Source organism: Eptatretus burgeri, chromosome 8 (genome assembly GCF_056783735.1).
Source record: "Eptatretus burgeri isolate ZD-2024b chromosome 8, Ebu_testis_v1, whole genome shotgun sequence".
NCBI classification, from domain to species: domain Eukaryota; kingdom Metazoa; phylum Chordata; class Myxini; order Myxiniformes; family Myxinidae; genus Eptatretus; species Eptatretus burgeri.
In genome coordinates this window covers 16,224,170-16,246,030 of record NC_140968.1, presented here as the reverse complement: position 1 = coordinate 16,246,030, position 21,861 = coordinate 16,224,170, and the positions used below count along the sequence as shown (strand labels likewise).

General features: G+C 45.8%; 1 protein-coding gene and 1 pseudogene across 2 annotated transcripts in view; both read right to left on the bottom strand.

Annotated features, from left to right (window-relative positions):
• LOC147021195 (uncharacterized) overlaps positions 1-21,861 on the bottom strand; it is a 103,944-nt gene that overhangs the window by 11,022 nt on the left and 71,061 nt on the right. The window lies entirely within an intron of this gene.
• Positions 1-21,861, bottom strand: part of LOC147021196 (uncharacterized) — an 86,936-nt pseudogene that overhangs the window by 60,006 nt on the left and 5,069 nt on the right. The gene's annotated exons all lie outside the window — the stretch shown is intronic.

Here is a 21,861-nt window from a genome sequence, read left to right as displayed (position 1 = left end):
GTAACAAAACAAAACCTGACGATTAAAATAACTTCACAGCGCATGAACATTTATTCACCCATTTGACTCGGGGATGGATTCTAACTAGAAACACATACTTAACGAAATAACTAAGCAACGAGGAAAACTGTCTGTCTGTGTGCATAAGGCTTCCAAATTCGTAATAATACATCATCTGAAAATAATGAAGGACATGCAGTTGAAAACACTGCAAATATAAATCCAGTCAACAGGTAGTATGGAATAGATGTCACTTCTGCTGCAAGAACGAGACTCCATAATGTTGCCGACATTACGGGAAAGGAATCAAGGTGTTTCCAAAAAAGAAATATACAAATATATGCATACATATATATACATATATATATATTGTTAAGGAAATGGCCCTTATTAGGCTACTAAATATAGGATTAGCTCAGATTCCCCATTAAATGCATGTTTAGCTCGGTTGTTCGGTAAAATGGACGTTACATGCGTCGGGAGATGGAGGATGCATGTTTTATTGTTCGTACAGTGGTGGTGTGCCGAGTGCTCCCTCTTCTTCCTCCCCTCTCCGGACGATAGGATCTGCCCAGTTGGCTGAGGGGGAGTGGCCTGGAGAAGGAGGTGGAGCTAAGGGGAGGAGTTTGTCGGCTTCGTAAAGGGGGAGGAGCGAGCAAACGAAGACCTCGTAAAAAAGGTTCAGTTTGGGTGAACAGTCGGTTCTCGAGGCAGGGAAGGCAACAGAGAAACGATGAGTGTCTGTCTGCGATCTGCTTCGTGAAGGAGGCAAGAGAAACGACTAGAGGCGGCCTGCACGTCGAGTCGGCGATAGACTCTTATGAGGAGGTAATTCTGCCGTGAGAGAAACGGCAGTCGGCTTTGAGAGGCGAGTGTAGAAAAGGAAAGAAAAGGTGATTCTGCAGAAAAAGAAACCGAGACGACAGAGTTGAGAAGTCGGGCTTTGAGGCGGGAAGGCAAGAGAGGAAACAACGGAGCCTCTGACAGTCCTTACTCACCTCACGGCTCGAAACATTTGCCGATCCGCTTGCCGGAGCCCGGCACCCCGATTTGGCCTTGTCTGGTTAACAGGCTAGGCCTGGATTTGTATGCTGGACCTTGAGAGAAATCAGCTGAAACCCATCGTCGATCTCACGGTCTTGTGCCATCGACATTGCACGGAGCCAAAACGCGCTGAGGAGGGCGTGCACAAGCAGTGCCTTGAGAAGAAAGAGTACGGCGCCGCCATCTTGCCACGCGGCGTGTTCGAGCTGGGGGCTCAAATCCGTGGATATCTGCTTGTTACGAGCGACATTCGTGCTTTTGACACTTTCCTCTCGTCCATGAAGCATCACCAAGTACTCTGTCTTGTCTGCATGCATGCTGTCTGTCTGTGTCTGTCTTGTCTGCACATTGTATAAGGCATATCTCGGAAGGGACCCCCTCAAAACCTGTAATCCGTAATTCCCGAGTTAAGAACGAGTTAAAGATTGTTAATAAAAACAGTCGTGAATGTTTTGCTTGTGTCGTGTTCCCCAATAAATCTGGTTGGTTCGTATAAAGTTGCAGCTATGGATTAATTCGTGTCACCTCGAGGAACGATCCGTTCGATTGGCATATAAAAACAAAATGGTTAGACTGGCAGAAAATGCTAGGCACCTGACAAAACCAGTCTGAAACCGGGGTTCTATTTTCCAAACTGGTAAGGTTCAGGATTACGTTGGTACCGCGATTGAAGACGCGTGACCAGAGGCCTGTGCTGAGCTAGCCGGCATTATAAACCCCGGAGACGGCGATGGTGAGGGTGGTGCCAAGAGTCGGGTGAGAATCCCGCCACCCCGGATCCGCAACAATATATACGTGTTCACACAAACACATGCGTGTTGCAACCATTTCAGAGATAAGCATTTCTCCATGTTTGACTCGTTATTTCCACAAGTTGGTAAATATAAGCCACACTCTAATTTTGCGATCTCTCATGTTGCTTTACGGTTCGGGGATTTTTACACTTGTTGATTGAACTTGTCACTGCCAGATGCTGCATCTAACTCAGTAAAGCCAAGTTTCCCAAACCAAATTGTTTTTTTTGTTTTTCTGATATATCTTCATCCACGTGCTGCTGTCATATCCCTTCAAAAACACAATCGTTATGAAATGATGTATGAATGCTGAAGAGGCTTTTTGGGCATGCGCTGTGTGTGTGTTTTTCAATGACTCAGTTCTACTCAAGAGACTTTTAACCTGCCGTTGCTTGTGCTAAACCGCAATTCAAACAGACTTTTATTCCATGAGCCTCGACTCTGTGCATAAAAAAACAACAAACATAATTTTCAGTGTTTACACGAGAGAGTGGCAATTGCAAAAAGGTGAACCACAAATGTTGTGTTTCTGGTTTAAAATCTGACTCCCAAATACAGGAATATAAGAAATATCAATGGGTGAGAGGTCCCGGGTTCATACCATTTGCTGTTAATACAATCAGCGAGCGGCCGCAGTGGAAACACCACACACAGACGCTTCTCCTCTCACAAACAGATGCAAAATCTCGTCCAATTACCTCTTCAACCAAAAGTGGAAGGGTATGGTTTCACCCCTTTCTGTCTGTCTATTCCTGGTGTTAGCTTAATGGTTGGGGTGGCGGGCTTTGAAGCCTCGGGTCCTGAGTCCAAATCCCGCTCAGCTGTTGAATTAATACCAGGTGGGGTTAACGCAGCCTGTCATCCGTCCCAGGTCGGAAAAATGAGTGCCAACATGCTGCTGTACTGTGTCGGAGTGGCGACCCGTCCAGGATCGTGCCCAATCTCCAAGGAGACTGCTTAAGCAGCACCAACGCTCTGGACAGAGTATGGTCCCAATCTCCTCCTCCTCCTGTCTGCCTGGCTGTTTGTGTGCAGGATATCCCAAAAAGTGTGGACGAATTCAGACGAAGCTTGGTCTTCGGACCTCAAACTTGGTGTTCAGATGGACCTCAAGCAACCAAGGTCTCTGTTCCAAGTCGATAGATCTCTCAATGCAAGCTGCTGCCATTGAAACAGACATCATCCATTTCACAGAATCCTTCCTTCCCACGGTACGTCCCCGACTCATTAGTGTCTCTGTGGCTATTGTTTCCTCTCATTTGATGGGCCTCAACTCCAGCACTGCGGTGGAGTTGCACTTCACATAAATAACTCGATCTCTCAATACCCTTACATTGATTGCTTGGGGTATTCGACAGTACTTGATTTGGCATCGGAAAGTTGAAAACGTCTATCTACCTCGAATTAGGTTTTGGTGCTTTTTCATATCCAACTGGTGAATGATGAGGGTGAGTGGTGAAAACACTGCAATAAATTATGATTTAAATTTTTTAAGCTTCACCACATGCTGAACAATCAATTTATTTTCACATTGTGACTTTGAGAAAGCTTTGCAAAAGTAGGCTCATTATGATGCCACCTGGAACACAATTGTTGCATGGACTCTTGGAACCACTTCATGTGAGTTTAATCAGACTCGGGCAAGGAGAAAGTCGCTAGGTAAACAGATGGTACACTTACCACCTGCAGATCCTGTCCGACCTCAGGAAGAAGTCGCATGGGGCTCGGCCCCTCGTCACAAACCCCAGGAGCAGTTGATAATCCTGTCCGAGAAGTCTGTTTGAGGCATCTTGGACCATTCACAGTGTTCTCGTTTTCCATTTTCTCTCCCTCACATTGTGGAGTACGATATCGACTTCACCACTTGGACACATGAATGAATGAATGAAACTTACAGGCCTGCATATCTGAGCAGATAATTCCTGCCACTTATTGACCGAATCTTGTCGGTCAGTATAGTTTGATTGCAGGTTCACAGCAGGTCTGTACAGTCGCATTTATTTATGTATTTTTTATGGGGAGTACGCCCATCACAAGGCCTTAAAGCCACTCCAAGGTGGGGTCCAAAAAACACATTGTGGGAAGGGGAAATCACTGAGAAAAAAAAAATGCATATCTCTCTTAAACTGGGAAAGATTTATGTTGCTGGGAAACAGGATGCAGGGAGAGAATATCAGAGTTTGACTGTACATGGGAAAAAAAAAAAAAACTGCAGGAATTTCAAACTGTGTTGACCTGAGAAAAAGACAGTGTGGGAGTGTGCAGAGGCTGCCAAACAGAAAGAGCATGTGAAGTAATGCAAGGGTTATACAAGTGGTGAAGGCACTCTGAATATCTTCCATTAATGTACCTGCAGAAGACCGACAGAATCCACAAAGCGTCAAACCAAGAGAGGTTGCAGAGATGATGCCAGTTCATGACCGAGCAGATTAGCAACTGCTCATTTAATTCTGTCAAGAAGGGACAGAAGACAAATCAAAAGCATCTTCCCAGATGTGACTGCAGTATCCCATGACTGAACATATGGTGGTCTTGTACAGGTGGAGCGAGGCCTCGAGAGGGAAATAATCAGAGAGCTCGACACAAGCAGCCAAGTCGTGAGGCGACTCTTGTAATTGCCAGAATGGTCCTTATACCAAACAAAGTAAGAAGGATGTTCAGAACAAGAAGATAAATGCCATCGAGTTATTAGGCCCCAACAATTTTCAAGGGAGGGGAATGTGGGGTTGTGTTTATCCATCACAACTGTGGTTTTTCAGACTTATTTTTCCATACCCTTTAAAATATTCAACTGAAACTTGGTGCACGGCTTTATTTTGATAAGTTGCAAAACTATTTCGAGTTTCAGGGGCATTTCATCAATTTTTCACAGTGTTATGCTCTTTTTGAACTTTTGTATAATCTTTGAGAAATTGTTTTTGGATCACCAGACGTGTTCAAGAAAAGCTGTGGAAAGGTACATGTTCACGAAAAGATGATTTATCTTTGGCACTTGTTCAAGAAAGGCGAATGTACACTTGTGTTCAAGATTTGTATTTTTACATTTACCTCCACCAAAGAATGTGGACAGAGGTTATGTTTTCACTCATATTTGCCTGTCTGTCTGTCTGTCTGTCTATCTGTTTGTCTGTGTGAGCAGAATACCTCAAAAATTGCAAAGGTATTAAGGTGAAACTTAGTCGACAGGTTTGGTGCATGATGAGGACAAATTGATGAGATTTTGGTGAAGATCCAGATCTGGATATGAGAATTTCTAAAGTGATTCTTAACCAATGGGAGATGAAGACAAAAAACGATCCACAGCACGATATTTCAGGAGGTTGTGCAAGAGTTGGCTCGGTGACAAGAACAAGCCATCAAGAAAAATGCCATTGTATTACATTCATCAAGAAATGTCTTCAATCGCATCTCTGACCCAAAAATAAAAAACCCCCAGTTTGCTGTGAATGTTCGATTTCCACTCAACGATTCATTTTTTCCAACTTCAGTGCCAACACACCCCTCTCAACCCTCCCTCTCAAAGCAACAATCACACTCTTCTCCCTCCAAGCTTCCTTCTCACCTCTCATCCACAAAACTGCCCCCTTCCCCTGCCCTCTCACCTCCATCTCATCTCATCTCTCCACATCCTCAAATCCTCAACTGCCTTCTGCCACCTCTCTTGCACCCCCCTCTCCCCCAGCACCACAGAGCCATTTCTCCTCCTCATCATCCGGCCCCCTCCGCAAGCTATTCTGCAAACCCCACACTCTCAACAACTCTCCTGACCACCCCCACTCCTCCCTTGTCCAATTCTCCCCCACCCCTCCCATCCCCTGCACCCAAATCCTCCTCACCTCCCTCTTCATGAACAGTGTGGACCTCAAATATCTGGGGCCATCGCTCAAACATTACACATCTTTCCATACAGGTTGTCACTGACAAACCAGATAATCTGCCTCAAGAAACTTTAGCAGCTCAGGACATCTCTGGCTCCCAAGTATCTGGTTACTCCCTCCGGTATGACAGAACTGAGCCTCGTCCTGGTGGAGGAGTTGCTCTCTTCAAAGACTATTCTTCACTCTCCATGCACTGCCCTCACTCCCCCACACTCCCAGGAATATCGCTGGCTAAGGCTTCCCCTGCAGTCCCACCTCATATTTATATGTGTGTACTGTACCGTCCACCAAACAGTGATGACTTCATTTACACCTCTATCTGAAAACATGGACCAACTTCTATCTTCTCATCCAAACTCTCTCTTCCTCATATGTGGTAACTACAATTGTAATCATTCCAGTTGGCTCAGTATGGGAACCTCTCTCAGCTGTCATGGCACATCAGCAAAAGCTTTCTGCGACTCATTGGGACAGATACAATCTGTTAATTTCCTGACCCGGATCTCAACCAACGGTACTCTATCTCTTCTGGATCTGATTTTGACAAATTTCCCAGAAAATATCTGCTGTTCTTCCTTTGCTCCAATTAGTTCTTCTGACCACATGCTTGTCAAAGTGGACATCTCTCTGGCTGTTTTCAGAGAACCACCTCACCGCCGTCGAGTCTGGCATTCCACTCAAGCCAACTGGGCAGGGTCTCCAAGCAGCCATCAAACTTCGAGACTGGTTCCCCATCACTACTTTCTCCAACATCCACTCATCCTGGGAATTCTTTCAAAGAAACTTGCTCTCCTTCATGCACAGATTAATCCCCTCTCGTCTTCAGTTGTCCGACCCTTCCTCTCGCTCATGGTTCACTGAAGCTTGTGGCGAGGCAGTTGTCCTGAAACAACTTGCCTTTGCCTCATGGAAAGCAAACCCTGAGGGTAATCTCAGTTTCCTCCATAAAGCTCGGAACAAGTGTGTATCTACCCTCAGGAGAGCCAGAAAACAACATCTTTCTAACCTCAAGTCTCGCCCCCTCAACCCACTCATCCTCCTCCAAATGCTGGTGGCATCTAATCAAATCTGTTTCTGGTGTGTGTTCCCCTTCCATCCCCTCCCTCACCTCAAATGGATGCACTGCTGATACAACACGTGAAAAGGTTGAATGCAGAAACGTGGTGTTTGAATCAAAATCTTGTGGCCGAAACCCATCGCTTTCTGTACCCACCTTACCCAGTCACAACCAAATGCTCCTGGAATGTGTCCTTTTCGCCTGACAAGGTGGAGAGCTTGCTGTCAAACCCCGACTAAGATTCTGCAACTGGTCCAGACGGCATCAGCCCACATGTCCTAAAAACTTGCTCCTCTGCTCTTGCTAACCCTTTCTCTGTTCTATTCACCCTCTCATTTGCTGAAGGTCATTTGCAATCTGCTTGGAAATCAGCAAACATTACTTCCCCGCATAATAAGGTGCAAAAACAGATCCCTGCAACGACAGACCAATCAGCCTTCTCCCAATCATCAGCAAGGTTATGGAATCCATGATCGCTTCAGACATTAAATCCTTCCTCTTCTCCAATGGCTTGATTTCCGATCACCAATTTGGTTTCAGACCAGGTCATTCCATCTCTCCGACTCATCTTTGCTGATGACTCCACCCTCTGCCGTACAATCTGTCATCCCTCAGACCGGCAAGCAGCAGCTTCTTCGCTCCGCAGATCTGGGTAAAATCACAAACTGCTCCAACACGTGGAACATGTCTTTCAATCCGGACATCACACTCTCACTTTGTCTCTGCGAAAGGACCATTTGGTAACACTCCCCCCCCCCCACCAATCAAATTTTCAACAATCCTCTGGAAGAAGACCTTTCATTCAAGCATCTGGGTCTCACTATCTGCCATGATCTTTCCTGGGAAAGCCACATTTCCAACCTGGCCTCCAAAACCAGTCGCCGACTGGGAATCCTCCGTCGTGCAAAGTCCTTCCTCGGCCCACCTGAGCTCCTGAACACATACAAAGCTTTCATCCGCAGTCTGATGGAGTACGGCTCTCCACTCTGGGCTGATGCTCCTGCCTCCCACAATTCTCAGCATCATGCTCTGGAAACCAGGGCATTTCGGATAATTGGTCTCTCCCACGATGAGGCTGAGTCTTTGGGCCTCTCAGCCTCTCTCACCACAGGCATGACACTGGTCTTTCTGTCTTCTACAGTCTCCTCCCCAGTCTCACCACCCCCTGCTCTGTCTGTGATTTGTCGCTACCATATTTCTGCAGGGCGCTCAAGGTCCGCCAACAACCCCCTTCTGGTAAACCTACCAAAATCACGAATTACTGCTCACCTCACACTTTCATTCCACTTTTTTCCTGCATTTAGACGAAACTCCCTCACTCTGCTCAATCCCGTTCTTCCCTCAAGGTCTTCAAAACGGCAGTTCACCACCACCTCTTATCTTCCCCCATCCAAACCGTCAATCTTTTCTACTCCTGTTGATCCACCCCAAACCCACCTCGTTCAATTTCCCTGCTTTCATTCCTGAAAGTCCCTGTAATGTCCATCTTGTATACCTCGTGTTCTTCCCCCCCATCCCTCTCCCTTCCACAGATCTCCTAATGTCTCTGTTCCCCACTGTTTTGTCCTTCCCACACCCTCCCCTCTGGTCTCATGCCCCCTTGCTGTGCATTGTGTGTTAGGTCTCATACGAGATGTCAGGTCAGGCCAGATTAGATCTGTGACCTCCTGCAGGTCAGTTCAGGTATGGGAGCATATGCCAGAGCAGCGTGTTGCTGCATCCACTTTCCGGCGGTACTCCAGGGGCCTCCGTCTGGCCATCCCCCAGGCAGATTCCTGGCCCATCCCCATCTCCTTGAGATGCCGATAAACCTGCTGCAACCACGAGGCACGTGGTCGGCCCATGAGCATCCTCCACTCACGAGACTCCCTCGCTGAGAGTATATGGTGAGCAGTATCAGCATCAGGAAAATGAGCCACATGTTCATACAGCCGCAGCTGACGCTCAAGGACTATGCAGGTAACAAATCTCATTTGAGTCTCTCTCAGCAACCGCTCGTTGGACACAAAGTATGAGCAGCGATAGCCAAGCATTCTCCGAAGAGACCTGGTACCAAAGGAATTAAGTCTCAGTCTCAGATCCTTGGTCGAAGTCCAAGTCTCGCATCCATAGAGCAAGACTGGAAGCACCAACGACCTGAAGACTCGGACTTTCGTCGGCGACTCAACCTTCTCCCCCACCAGGTTTTTTCGTGAGGAGGGTGTATGATATGGACAACCAGCAGGATTAAAAACAAAACCTGTCAAAGGGTGGAGGAGCTCCTTGTGAGCCAAGGGCCATCCATATCTCGTGCCCAACTGTGTCTGCGGACATCCTCCTGCAGTTGGGTTACTTCTTATAAGGAGGTTCGTGGCAGGATTTGCACTCCGGCCAACATAAACTCTTCATTCCACAAAACACAAAAATGCAGAGATCTGAAAACCCGCTCCGTGCGAGTACCTCCTGTGCAGCTTCCCTTCACAGGGCAGCTCCCCGGATGACGGGATTGGGGCAAAGCCTTCGGGACCCCCAATCTTGGATGATAGGAGGGAAACCATGGGTAACATTCCCGGGTCAGATTGCGGGAGAGAGTGTCGGAGTGGTGCTGAAGTGTCGTCCACCAGACGGCGGTCCCTTCCTTGGGTTAACCTGAGGCGATCCCTTCAGGTGGGTGCCTGGAACGTCCTCACCCAAAGAGAGGATGAGCACGTGTCTCTGTTATCATCTGAGCTCAAGCGTTTGGACATCGGTATTGCAGCACTCTCTAATGTTCGGAGACCGGATTGCGGTGAGATCATGGTGGGTGGTAAAACCTACTATTGGTCTGGTCACTCTGATAGTTACCATTCTCAAGGAGTTGCTGCAGCAGTGTCAAATGAGATGACTCCAACACTAATTGAGGTAAGACCAGTCAATGAGCGTATTATGAGACTGAGGATTTGTCACTCCTTAAGTGTCATATCCTTGGTCTCTGTTTATGCTCCGACTGAGGCGAGTGATCTCACCGTGAAGGATGCTTTCTGCGCCACGCTCGAGTCTGTGGTTTATCAGCGCCCCAGACGAGATACACTTCTTGTCTTGGGGGATTTCAATGCATCGACTGGAACTGATGGGGATGGTTATGAGACATGTGTTGGTCCCCATGGGTCAGGAACTATGAACCAGAATAGCACTAAGTTCCTTGACTTTGCAAGAAGTCATGGACTTAGGGTGGCCAGTTCATGGTTTCAGCACCCACAAGCTCATTGCTGAACTTGGTATTCCAACGCTGTCGGTGTGGCAAAGGAGATTGACCATGTCTTCGTTGATGGTCGCTGGAGGATGATCCAGAACTGCAGGGTCGACCGGAGTGCTCAGTTCCTTAATACTACACACCGGCTTGTTGTAGCAACTCTGAAGTTGCACATTACATCCAGGAGAATGGTACCATCCCAGCCTTGGCTGGTTATTGGCAAGCTCAAGGATGAGAGGGTAGCTGAGGAGCTTGCGAACAAGCTGAGTGGAGATTTGAGGAGTCTGGGTGCTTTTGGAGGTCCTGAAGAGTTGTGGAGTGCCTTCAAGACCACCGTCCTTGATGTTGCCGGTGGATATCTTGGAACTCACCATCGGGCAAAGAAGCATTTTGTCTCTCAAGGGACACTGTATACCATTGAACAGAGTCACAGGGTCAGGCTGAATGGCAGAGCTGAGCTGTAAAACTTTATGTGTGCTAAGGGCGGACAAGGAGGCCGATGTCCGAGGAATCTGAGGGGGTAGACCATCACCTGTGGTCAAGGGATTCTAGTCCTGCTTACAGGGGAATTCGAGCATTGCGTTCATCCAAGCTTATCCCTCGGTGCACTGTAGTTGGAGCAGTGGGTGGGAGGCTCTTGCCAGAGCAGTCCGAAGTGAAGGCCCGCTGGGCCGGTTACTTTGATCGGTTGTACCAGGTTGATCCACCAGATGTCGAGTTGGACATCAGGGGTGTTACAATCCCTGTTGGTGACCCTTCAATCAACTCTGGTCCACCTTCGCTTGTGCAAACACAGGCTGCGGTGAACCGGTTGAAATGGCATAAAGCTCCAGGGATCTGTGGCATCCATGCTGAACTTCTCAAAGATGGTGGAAATGCTGCATTCGTGTCGTTGCATGCAGTTCTGAGCTCTGCCTGGAACACAGGCATTATCCCAACTGACTGGAAGAGGGGCCTTGTTGTCCCTCTCTGGATTGGGAATGGTGATCGCCAAGATTGCAACAACTACCGAGGGGTGATTGCAACAACTACCCTCAGCGCCGGGCAAGGTCTTTGCTCGGATAATTCTTGATAGGGTTCGCCACCATCTGCTTGAGCACCAGCATCTAGAGCAGTCAGGCTTTACACCAAAGAGGTCAACGGTTGACCATATCCTTGCTCTTTGGGTCCTCACCGAACGCAGACGAGAGTTTCGGCAGGGGCTGCTTGCAGCCTATGTTGATCTCTGTAAAGTGTTCGATTCAGTGAATCAGGATGTCCTCTGGAGGAACCTTGTCTTCTTGGGGTGCCACCAAAACTGATCGATCTGATGTCTGAACTATCCTCTGGTACTGAGAGTGCTGTGAGTTGTGGTGGTACCATCTCTGACATATTTCCAGTTGTTACTGGAGTTTTTCAGGGGTGTGCACTGGCCCCCACACTTTTCAGCACTTGTATGGACTGGATTTTAGGGAGCATGTCAGAAAGATCATGCTGCGGTGCATCGTTTGGAAATGTCAAGATCTCTGACCTTGATTTCGCAGATGATACAGTAATCTTTGCGGAGACTTTAGATATCCTTTTGGGGGCCCTCGTGGTGCTGAACGAGGAGTCTGAGCCACTGGAATTACGGGTTTCCTGGGTCAAAACTAAGATCCAAGTTTTCAATGACATCTTGGATGCTGTTATCCTGTCTGTGTCTGTTTGTGGTGAAGATGTTGAGGTCGTGAAGAGATTCACTTACCTTGGCAGAGATATTCATGTCTCTGCCGGCTGCGAGTCAGAGGTCAATGGACGTCTGGGTTGGGCCTGGCGAGTCATGGATTCACTGGATAATGGGGTGTGGCGCTGCCGGTACCTGTGCGGGAGGACAAAAGTCGAGTCTGCAGGTCATTGATGCTTCCAGTCTTGCTTTATGGATACGAGACTTGGACTCTGACAAAGGATCTGAGATGGATACTTAATTCCTTTGGTACCAGGTCTCTTCAGAGAATCCTTGGCTATCGCTGATCAGACTCTGTGTTCAACGAGTGGTTGCTGAGACTCAAATGAGATTTGTTAAATGCATAGTCCGTCAGCGTCAGCTGCAGCTGTATGGACATGTGGTTCGTTTTCCTGACGCTGATCCTGCTCACCAGATTCTCTCAGCGAGGGAGTCTCATGTGTGTTGCAGGCCAATGGGCCGACCACGTGCCTCATGCTTGCAGCAGGTTGATCGGCATTTCAAGGAGATGGGGATGGGCCGGGCATCTGCCTGGGGGATTTCCAAATGGAGGTCCCTGGAGCACCAGTGGAAAGTGGATGCAGCGACGCACTGCTCTGGCGGATGCTCCCATTCCTGACCTGACCTCATACGAGCGTCGACAAGGTGTACAAAAAAAAATAAAATCAAAAAATCAAAAAAGCCGATTCAATTTTGGTTCAGGTCCGCATTCAGATCCGGCCTGTCAGTGTGATACAAAACGTAAGCTTTTCAGCCTGGTCGAGCTATTGATACGAATCTGGCAGCCATGAGCACCCAACATTCAGGTCCTAATAGATCAGTTATATCGGAATGTATGTGTTTCTCGGTGGGGTCTGTGGGGAGAAAAATTTATATTAATGCATTCTAAATTGTAACAAATGGAGTTTTGTAAATGTAACTTTTATGCTGCAAGTTGAATTGGCTATCCTTTCTGGCCAAGAGACTTTTGCCCTAAATGATGATAAATGTCTTGGTCTGGAGCGGAGTGACCTGAGCTGAAAACAGCGAACCTTTGCCTCAAAATGTACGAAGTGTCTTCTCGTCTTAAGGACACGTCTGCAATCTGGGTTGATAGCCCCCACCACTCTCTCATGAAAGTATAAAATGCGTTGAAATGTAAAATTGTTTCAGTGCAAGTACCTGAGGAAGTATTAGAATCTCAGTGGCTTGTGCTCCTTGAAACTGACCAAGTACCAAGTTAGAATAAAACTCTGATGTAATGTGGAAGCGAATTGAATCGGGTTGGTCTAACTGTTAACTTAAGTAAGAATTAATGAAATAGAACCAAATAATATTGCAATCAATGGGGATTCTTAAGTTCATTGTACGAGGGTGAGAAGTGTATGGTGTATAATTAGAATAATAAATTGTTTCACAAGGAAGGACTTGTGTGGACATCAGTTATCAGTGTCAATGGGTTTTATTACCAAATCGGACAAAACGTTAAACTCTGCCTGAAGTTAAATAGGATTCCACAATCGGCCAGGTGGAATCCTTCAACGATCACAACAAGGTGGGTTAAAAAAAAATCCACATCAGTTGGTGCCGTGATCGGATTCGAACCGACGTTGCTGTGGTGCTCGTGACCGGAGGTGCTTAATCTGCCGGAGGCAGTGCCTGGAGGAACGACAAGTGCTCGAGCGAAGGTAAGGGAGAGCGCTCTCAGCAGGTAACGCATTTCGAGCAAAGAAAAGTTCATTGTCAGATAATTTTATTGATAGAAAGAAGAGGATCCGGCGGAGAGAGTCTGTTTTAAAGTAAACGATAAGTACTGTAGTTTTAGAAAAGTGCTGGAGAAGAAGAGGAGTCAGATGACAAGAAGAGGCTCGATGAGGAGCCAGACGAGTAATTACATGGGCATGATGAAGCGACATGCCACATGTTTGCATTGATACGGACCGGCTGCGAGAGAGAGACCGAGGACACAGCTGAGACGCCGAGATAGGGTTAAAATAGATAAATATTAAAAGTTACCTGTTTTGAGTTATAAGAGTTACTTTTTGTTCATTGAACTCACTGGAAGTTTGTTGGTGGTGAGGTTGTTATATTACATTTTGTGGAGGTTTTACGGATTTGTAAATGCAATGATTTGCAAGAACCGTTTTGTAGCGTACAGGAGACGATTGACCGGCTGGGAGCGTGGTTGGTGATTTGCATTGAGATGCATGTGTTGTTGAGAGTAAAAAAATGAAACTTGTGCGACTCCAATATTCACTGCAATGAAATGTGTTCTGTTGGGATTTTGACGATATTTTAACTCGTGCTGAATTAAGCTGTGGGTCTGTTTGGGTTGGCATGTTATGCATTCTTGGCGTTGTATTTCCACGCGAAGATCACAAGCTGCGACACTGCAGCTCACCCCCTCCACTGGATCTGTGGGGGGTGGCATGTCTTGCCACTGAGTCTGAGTCTGTGTTTCAGTCTTAGCTTTAAGTGTGAAATTAGATACATATGCAGATTCAAGAGGATGGCGGCTATTGTGTCGAAATGTGCATGCCGTTGGCAATGACTTTAAAATGAGATAGAAATGTGATTGGTATTTGTCACATGATCACACGCGAGTCTATGAGATGCAATGCTGTTAAGTGTGTGTGTTGAAGCCATGACAGAGTAATGCTAAACTGTGGGTTTTGCCTGTCAGAGTTTTTCTTTTTTTCTTCCCACCGGATGTGGAGAGAACTTTCTGTTCCTTGTTACTTGGTGTTTGTGGCGCACCCTCTCTACTGATTCTGTTTAAAGTAGTCCATTTCGGAAAAAGTGTTGAAGTTTTATTTTAAAAACCATAGGGATTTTGAATAAATTGAAATAACAATTGTGAATGTGGATATACTGTATTCGGAATGTGAAGTCTTGGGAGTTGAGCTCTCGCTGTCATTGTGATGATTTGTAATTACACAACCCAGCAGGTTTAAGTGCAGGGCAAGCTCTGAGGATGTGTCAGAAATGTTTCGAAGATTTGATCTGAGTTGTAACCATTGTACTTAAAAGATGTGATTTAAATGTAGAAACGTGATTTGGAATGATTTTTAATGATTTGATGATGTTGAGCACATGGGGCGATTCACAGAAAATTGATGATTCCCTCGGATGGACGTTGAAATAGGCATATTGTTTTATTCGTCTGTGAATGTTGAGGTTGCCTGAACTTGTGCTGGGAAGGCAATGGCAAACAACCCAGTGTAACCCTTTGATTGATTCAGTCAAGGTAAATTCATGATTTAATTGGATAGATGCTGAAGATTTTATTTTTGATTTATGGATTTTAAAAGGAAATATTTTATTGTTTTGACCAAAAAGTTGTTTAAGAGAGATTGGATGTTTATTAGTCTGAAGTTTAAGATGCTTTCTCAAAGACTGGGATAACGATTGGGGAGGGTCTAGCTGCATGTGTAGACAGAGTGTTTGAGCTGCAATTTAAAGGATATTCACCTGATGACAGATTTGACAAGTGATTTGACAATTTTTGTACACCTGTTTAAAATGATTTATTTGTTTTGATAAAGGAAAATGGATTCATAATTGAGAAGGTCAGAGGAAGTGATAGATGGTTTGTGTATGTGAGTGGGAAAAATGGCAGCATGTTTGCTGTTTTGGTGAGAGAGAAGTGGATAGATGGAAAATGTCAGAGATTTAAAATGTCGATGGAATTCAGAGTGTTGTTTTAGAGGGATTGGTTAAACATTATTTTTGAGATATTTTACGCTCTGCAGCCAAGGACGCTCTGCAGCTCAGCAACTCGATGTCAGGATGGCTAAGCGGAGTGGAACTCTCAAATTGGGGGTTGTGCGGTAACTGTGTAAGTTACTTTCAGACTAAGCTCATTAAAAAAAACCCCTTGTTAATCTGTTAATTGAGGACAAGGAAAATTACTGAGAATTGAATCAAGATGATAAAATTGGCAGTTGCTCTGGAACTGTAAATTGTTTAGCAGATGTGAATGTTAAAATGGTAACTGCAAAATCGATTTGGATTCGGTTCTTGAAGAAATAGATTACTTTCATATTTTGGGATAAATGATGGAATATTTTTGCGAAAAGAATTATTGATCGCAAATTGGAACCCTGATAAAGACTGTTTGCTTTTACATGGAAATAGCAAATGAGATGAATGTTTTGAATAATTGATGTTAACTTTGGTTTTGTTTGTTTCGGAGTGTTGAACGCAGTTAAACTATGAAATGTACGATTTCGTCTAAATCAGTGATTTTCAAACTTTTTTTAGTGGCGACCCAATTTCAGAACCTCTCTACATCGCGCGACCCAAAAGATTCAAAACTCAATTCATAATATATAAGATAAGATTTCATATGACACAAGAACATTTACTGTTTACTTCATTCACCATCGTCATGTTTTCATAGACGAGTAAACAGAGAATAGATGACGGTATCCAAATAGTACAGTTGAATGTTTCAGAAGTTTAGTCTGAATGACATTTAGATATATCAGTGAGAAGGATGAGCCTGTTTTTCAGAAACCAACTTCTCTATTCGTGGAGAAGTAGATGACAATGCCAGGATCATATCATTCTCCATTTCTCGGCGATTTCTGTACTTTGTTTTAATCACCACCATGGTGGAGAAGGACTGCTCACAAAAGTATGATGAAGGATATGGCATGAGAACCTTAATGGCATGCCGTGACAGGGTCGGGTACGACGGAGGCATTTTGCACCAGAATGTCGACAACTAATTCATTCGCACAAGAGCCTGTGCTCCCGATTCCTGCTGGAGCTTTACAAGCTCTTCCTGTGCTGTACCATTTTCATCAGCAATCGAGTCCAGTGGAGCCTTGAAAGGGTCCCGAACCACAGAAAAGGACTGCACATCCAGCTCAGGGAAATAGCGCTCAAACTGTTCAATGAGTGACCGAAGGTGACATGCTATCTCCCCAGAAAGACTGTCGAGCTCAGTATCATCGTACTGGCAGGTTGTTAGATGCTCCGCCAGACAGGGGGGAAAACGCTGAAGCGCTTAACAGCTGCTTTGTCTGCCAGTAATTTTAGAGTCGCCAGAAATCCGCTCATTTTGTCGTGAAAAATCATGAGGTTGGCGTCTTTGCCTTGGAGGGAGCTGTTAACGACATTGAGATGTTCAAAGATGTCAACGAGATAGCACAGTTCTGACAGCCAAGAGTCTGACTCAAGCAACGCTACCCATGCTGTTTTCCCTTGTGTGAGTAGGAACTCCTTCAGTTCATCTTTGAGCTTGTAAATGCGCAGAAGAAGGTTTCCTCGAGATAACCATCTGACTTGAGTGTAGAATAGTAAATTCTTATGGTCAGCATCCATCTCCTGGCAGAATAGCCTGAAGAACCTAGTGTTGAGGGCGCTCGATTTTAGGTATTCACCATTTTTACGACTTCTGAGAGCACGCTCTGCAAGAATTCTGGCAAAGTACGAGAGGCGAGCGCTTCTCGGTGAATCATGCAGTGTACCCGGGAGGTCTGAAGAGCCACCTCAAGCAATTTAGCCTCGAATCCAGAACGCACTCCTAACATTGCTGGCGCACCGTCTGTTGTAGAACCGAGCAACTTTCCGAAGTCCAGATCATGGTCACGATAAAACTGCTCTACTTTCCCAAAATGTCCTCGCCTTTGGTGGTGGCCTGCGATGGTTTGATGAGCAGAAGCTCATCGACAAAGTTATCAGCCTTGATGAAGCGGACCCAGACGATGAGTTGCGCGTACGATGTGATATCGTTGGACTCGTCCAACTGTATGGCGATTCCTTGATCTTCTGTACGACCTGAGCAGTTACGTCCAGACTCATATTATTCAATTCTGCATTGGATGATGTTGTCAGAGAGGGGTATAACTGCCAGTTTCTTCGCCGCTTCCTCCCCAACCATCAGGGATACCAATGTCCTTTACACATGGCAGCACGAGTTCTTCTGCAATGGAGTGAGGCGTTTTAGTCTTGGCAACATGGAGCGACACTCGATACGAGGCCTCTAATGCCCGAGAATTAGTCTGATGGCATGTACCCTCTGTCAAGACGCGTATTCTTGAGTGCAAGAAGTTTCCTCTCAAAGAACGCTCTCTCCTTATCCTGATAAGGCGCATGTTTTGCAGTCAAATGCATCTGCAACTCATTTTGTTTCATAGACTCTGTAGAAAGCACTTCGAAACAAATCACACACTGAGGCCTCTGTGCCCCACTTTTATCCACCACGTAGTAAAATCCAAGGTCCAGAAATTAATCCTGTTTAGAACGTTCGAGATTTGCTGGTGGCCGGTGCTGCCATCACAAATAAGGTCTCGAGTCGTACGTGGAGACGTGAATAGACATTAATGATAGAGTCAGAGTCTGAATCTGAGAGGCCGTGGATCAAACCACTAATTTCCCACCAAAATGAACAGCCCTTCAGCGAGCTCACGCATCGGCTGGATCCCATTCCAAGCGTCATGTTGCGCCGGGTCCCATACTTTGAACGAACCGTTTATATTACATCCCGTAAAAGCGAACACCGATCGAAATAGACAATTTTTTCGCTGCAAGCGGATGCCAGAGACCCCACAAAATTTGCTCGGCGACCCCAATTGGGGTCGCGCCCCGGGTTTGAAAAACCAAGGTCTAAATAAAGCTTGGAAAGAACTTCCACACAAAGATTGGATGATGAGAGAACACAAATTTGGGTGATTGAGCATTCAAAATGTGATCATGAAACTGTACCCCTTCCTGAGGAGATAAGATGGAGCAATGTGGAAAAAAAGAAAGAAAAAACCCATTGAGGAGAAGGTTGAGCAAAGTCTTAACATCAGCGTTGTGTGGTGCCTGCCTGAAGGAATGTTCTCAGCCACACTCTCGAATGCTGCTCTGCAAATACATCATGAACTTGCTGTGGTTGCTTCAATGTATGACAGGCCTGGAGTTCCACACTGCGCTCCTTCAACCCAGTGTCCGGCCCAAGCTTGTACTTGCCCACAACTACCTTCTCCTCAGCTCAAGGAGTGCTTCGATTGTGTTTCCCGTTGGGTGCTGCTCTATCCACACCCTGACCGGTTTATCTTCTGACTTCGGGGAGCATGTTTTCAATGTGTGACATGCTGATGAACAGGCCATAAATGAAATTGAAACTCACTAATTTTCTGATATGAGCACTCGCTGCCATTGTTGATTGAACTTGAGTAATGGAAATCTTTTCTCCTTCAGGAACGGGACATGGTAATCATCTGCAAGAAAAATTATTCAAATTTTCCTTAAAAAAAAAAAAAAACGGGGGAGTGTGGGGGAAAATTTTATATTAATGTATTCTAAATTGTAACAAATGTAGTTTTATAAATGCAACTTTTATCCTGCAAGTTGAATTGGCTGTCCTTTCTGGCCAAGAGACTTTTGCCCTAAATGATGATAAATGTCTTGGTCTGGAGCAAAGTGACCTGAGCTGATAACAGCGAACCTTTTCCTCGAAATGTACGAAGTGGCTTCTCGTCTGAAGGACACGTCTGCAGTTTGGGTTGATAGCCCCCACCACTTTCTCATGAAAGTATAAAATGCTTTGAAATGTAAAATTGTTTCAGTGCAAGTACCTGAGGAAGTATTAGAATCTCAGTGGCTTGTGCTCCTTGGAACTGACCAAGTACCAAGTTAGAATAAAACTCTGATGTAATGTGGAAGTGAATTGAATCAGGTTCGTCTAACTATTAACTAAAAGTAAGAATAAATGAAATAGAACCAAATAATATTGCAATCAATGGGGATTCTTCAGTTCATTGTACGAGGGTGAGAAGTGTATGGTGTATAATTAGAATAATAAATTGTTTCACAAGGAAGGACTTGTGTGGACATCAGTTATCAGTGTCAATGGGTTTTATGCAGGATTTTATAACCAAATCGGACAAACGTTAAACTCTGCCTGAAGTCAAATAGGATTCCACATTCGGCCAGGTAGAATCCTTCAACGATCACAACAAGGTGGGTTTAAAAAAAAATCCACATCAGGTCCCATCCTATGTTTACTGGGTAATTAAGTGTATGTGCGATGCACAGTTATTTTAGAGATAGGATTTTTACCCCAACGACAACAACACTCAGCTTGCGGCATTCTTCGCGCGAGCGCCGGCATGTGCATGGGCGGAATTCCATAACCCAGGCAGTGTGGATGTCGCACCAAAAATGGTCACGAAGCGTTTCATTCTGGCTGCGTGCCAAATAAGGGTAGGTGTCATTTTCTGCTCAATGGGCAACGCGCAGAACAGAGCCGGGGCAGTCCTTCGCAGGAAGGCGGTGCTGCGACACGCCATCCACCCAATGGGAGCAGGCGAGGAGAGAGTGGACCTTGCCCCAAAAGGACGACGAAAGATGATTGAGGATTGCGTCCCGTCTGCTCGAGCGCGCTTCTGTCTGGGTCTGCGGCTGATTGCATCGTGCGCATCCAAGGCGTCTCGTCTAATGCATGACAACAATCGGTCGACCATCTCAACACGGGAGATCATGTCGTCTCGCCTCCTCTGGTCCATTCTTTGGCGACTGGTGCTCCGGGAAGGTGCAGACGTCAAGCCTCGCGAACGCGGCCAGGTAGCCAGCACATTCTCTTCCCTCAGCTCATCTTCCCTCCGTGCTGGAGGGGAAATAAAGACCTCAAAGTCCATCTCTTTCTGTGTGTGTGTGTGTGTGTGTGTGTGTGTGTGTGTGTGTGTGTGTGTGTGTGTGTGTGTGTGTGTGTGTGTGTGTGTGTGTGTGTGTGTGTGTGTGTGTGTCCGTGGGCCCTGTCTCGAAGTATAATTGTTTAAGGAATTGTTGTACATTTGATACCCTTCTTTATTCGGGCAACTCTGCCCTTACGTGATCCCCTCGTACCCCGATTATTGTTTTTAAATTCCCCTCTTGTTGAATGTACCAGTTCATTCTTTGTCATTTCTGCCATTGGTTTTCCACGGTGCGTATTGGGGATTAGGAAGGCCATTGTTGCGGTAATTGTGCATTTGGACCAATGGGCCTCGGTAAACATCAGCTCGGGCCACACACGGTAATGGCTCGTTCCACTCGAGGCTTGTCGAGGGTGTGAATTCCCCGGTAAGCTTTTCCGCGTGGGCACTTTGGTATATTGAAGTTGGCAATTAACCCTACTTCACGCGGTCGAATTATTGGCGATTCATGGTCCTGTCAGGGACCGTGCCTTCCGGACTTATCCGAGGGTCACGACCTAAATTCCGGTGTGTTCGTTGGAGCCGACTCCACTGCTCCCTCTCGGGGTCGTGCTCACCACCGATACCCAGCCCCACAACAATATGAGCTCGACTGAGTGCCATTCTCAATATATTTTTGTTCAATATTAATATTTATGTTCATTGCACGTGTTCAAGAAAGGATGATGGAGAGGAGTTCAGGTGTGCCAAGGAAGGACTTTGTATGACAAAGGATGCAGAGTCAGTAGCTGACTTTTGAGGACAACTTTGAAATGTGGCTTGTGCAAGAAAGATCATGGCTGACAGTGAGACCGAGGATTTGAAGTGAATGAGCTTCAGGAAGATTGTTAGAAAAGTAGATGGGGTGGGGAGGAGAGGGGGAGGGGGTTACCAGATAAACCTTATGGAATGGGATAATGAGAGTATAATACTTGTCAGGATTGAAAGACATATTGAAAGTGTTTTGCCTTCTTGAGATTTTGTTAAGGTCTGGAGAGGGGGAAGATGCTGCAGGCTACCTGTCTGAAGAAAGAGGGATGTCAGCACAGAGTGAGATTACCAAGAAACACACAAAAGAGGATTTTCCAGAGTCAGAGATCATTCATGAAGATTAGGAATTGGACTGGACCTCAAAAACTGCTTTGGGACACTCCAGCCTTCACAGGGAGAAGAGATGTTGTTTCGTCTGCAGCCTGTGGCTGCTGGTTACATCATTTTTTTTTATATTCGCATGGCTGCGCCGCTAATTCAGTGCCCATGTTACGAGTAAGCTGGTACTCATTTTGCCGACCTCAGAAGGATGACCAGCTGAATCAACCCACTTGGTGTGATTTTAATGGAAGCTCGTTTGTCATCAATCCAGTCATTAAAGAAAATGCTTCTTCCTTTAAAATCGTATTGAAATGCTTATCTTCCCTTCTTTATCTGGCATCAGCACTCCACGTGTTCTTCTTCATTATGATTTATTTTTACTATTCTTCTTGTTCTGCTTCTTCAACACAGGCGTATATTGTAAACCTGTCTCAC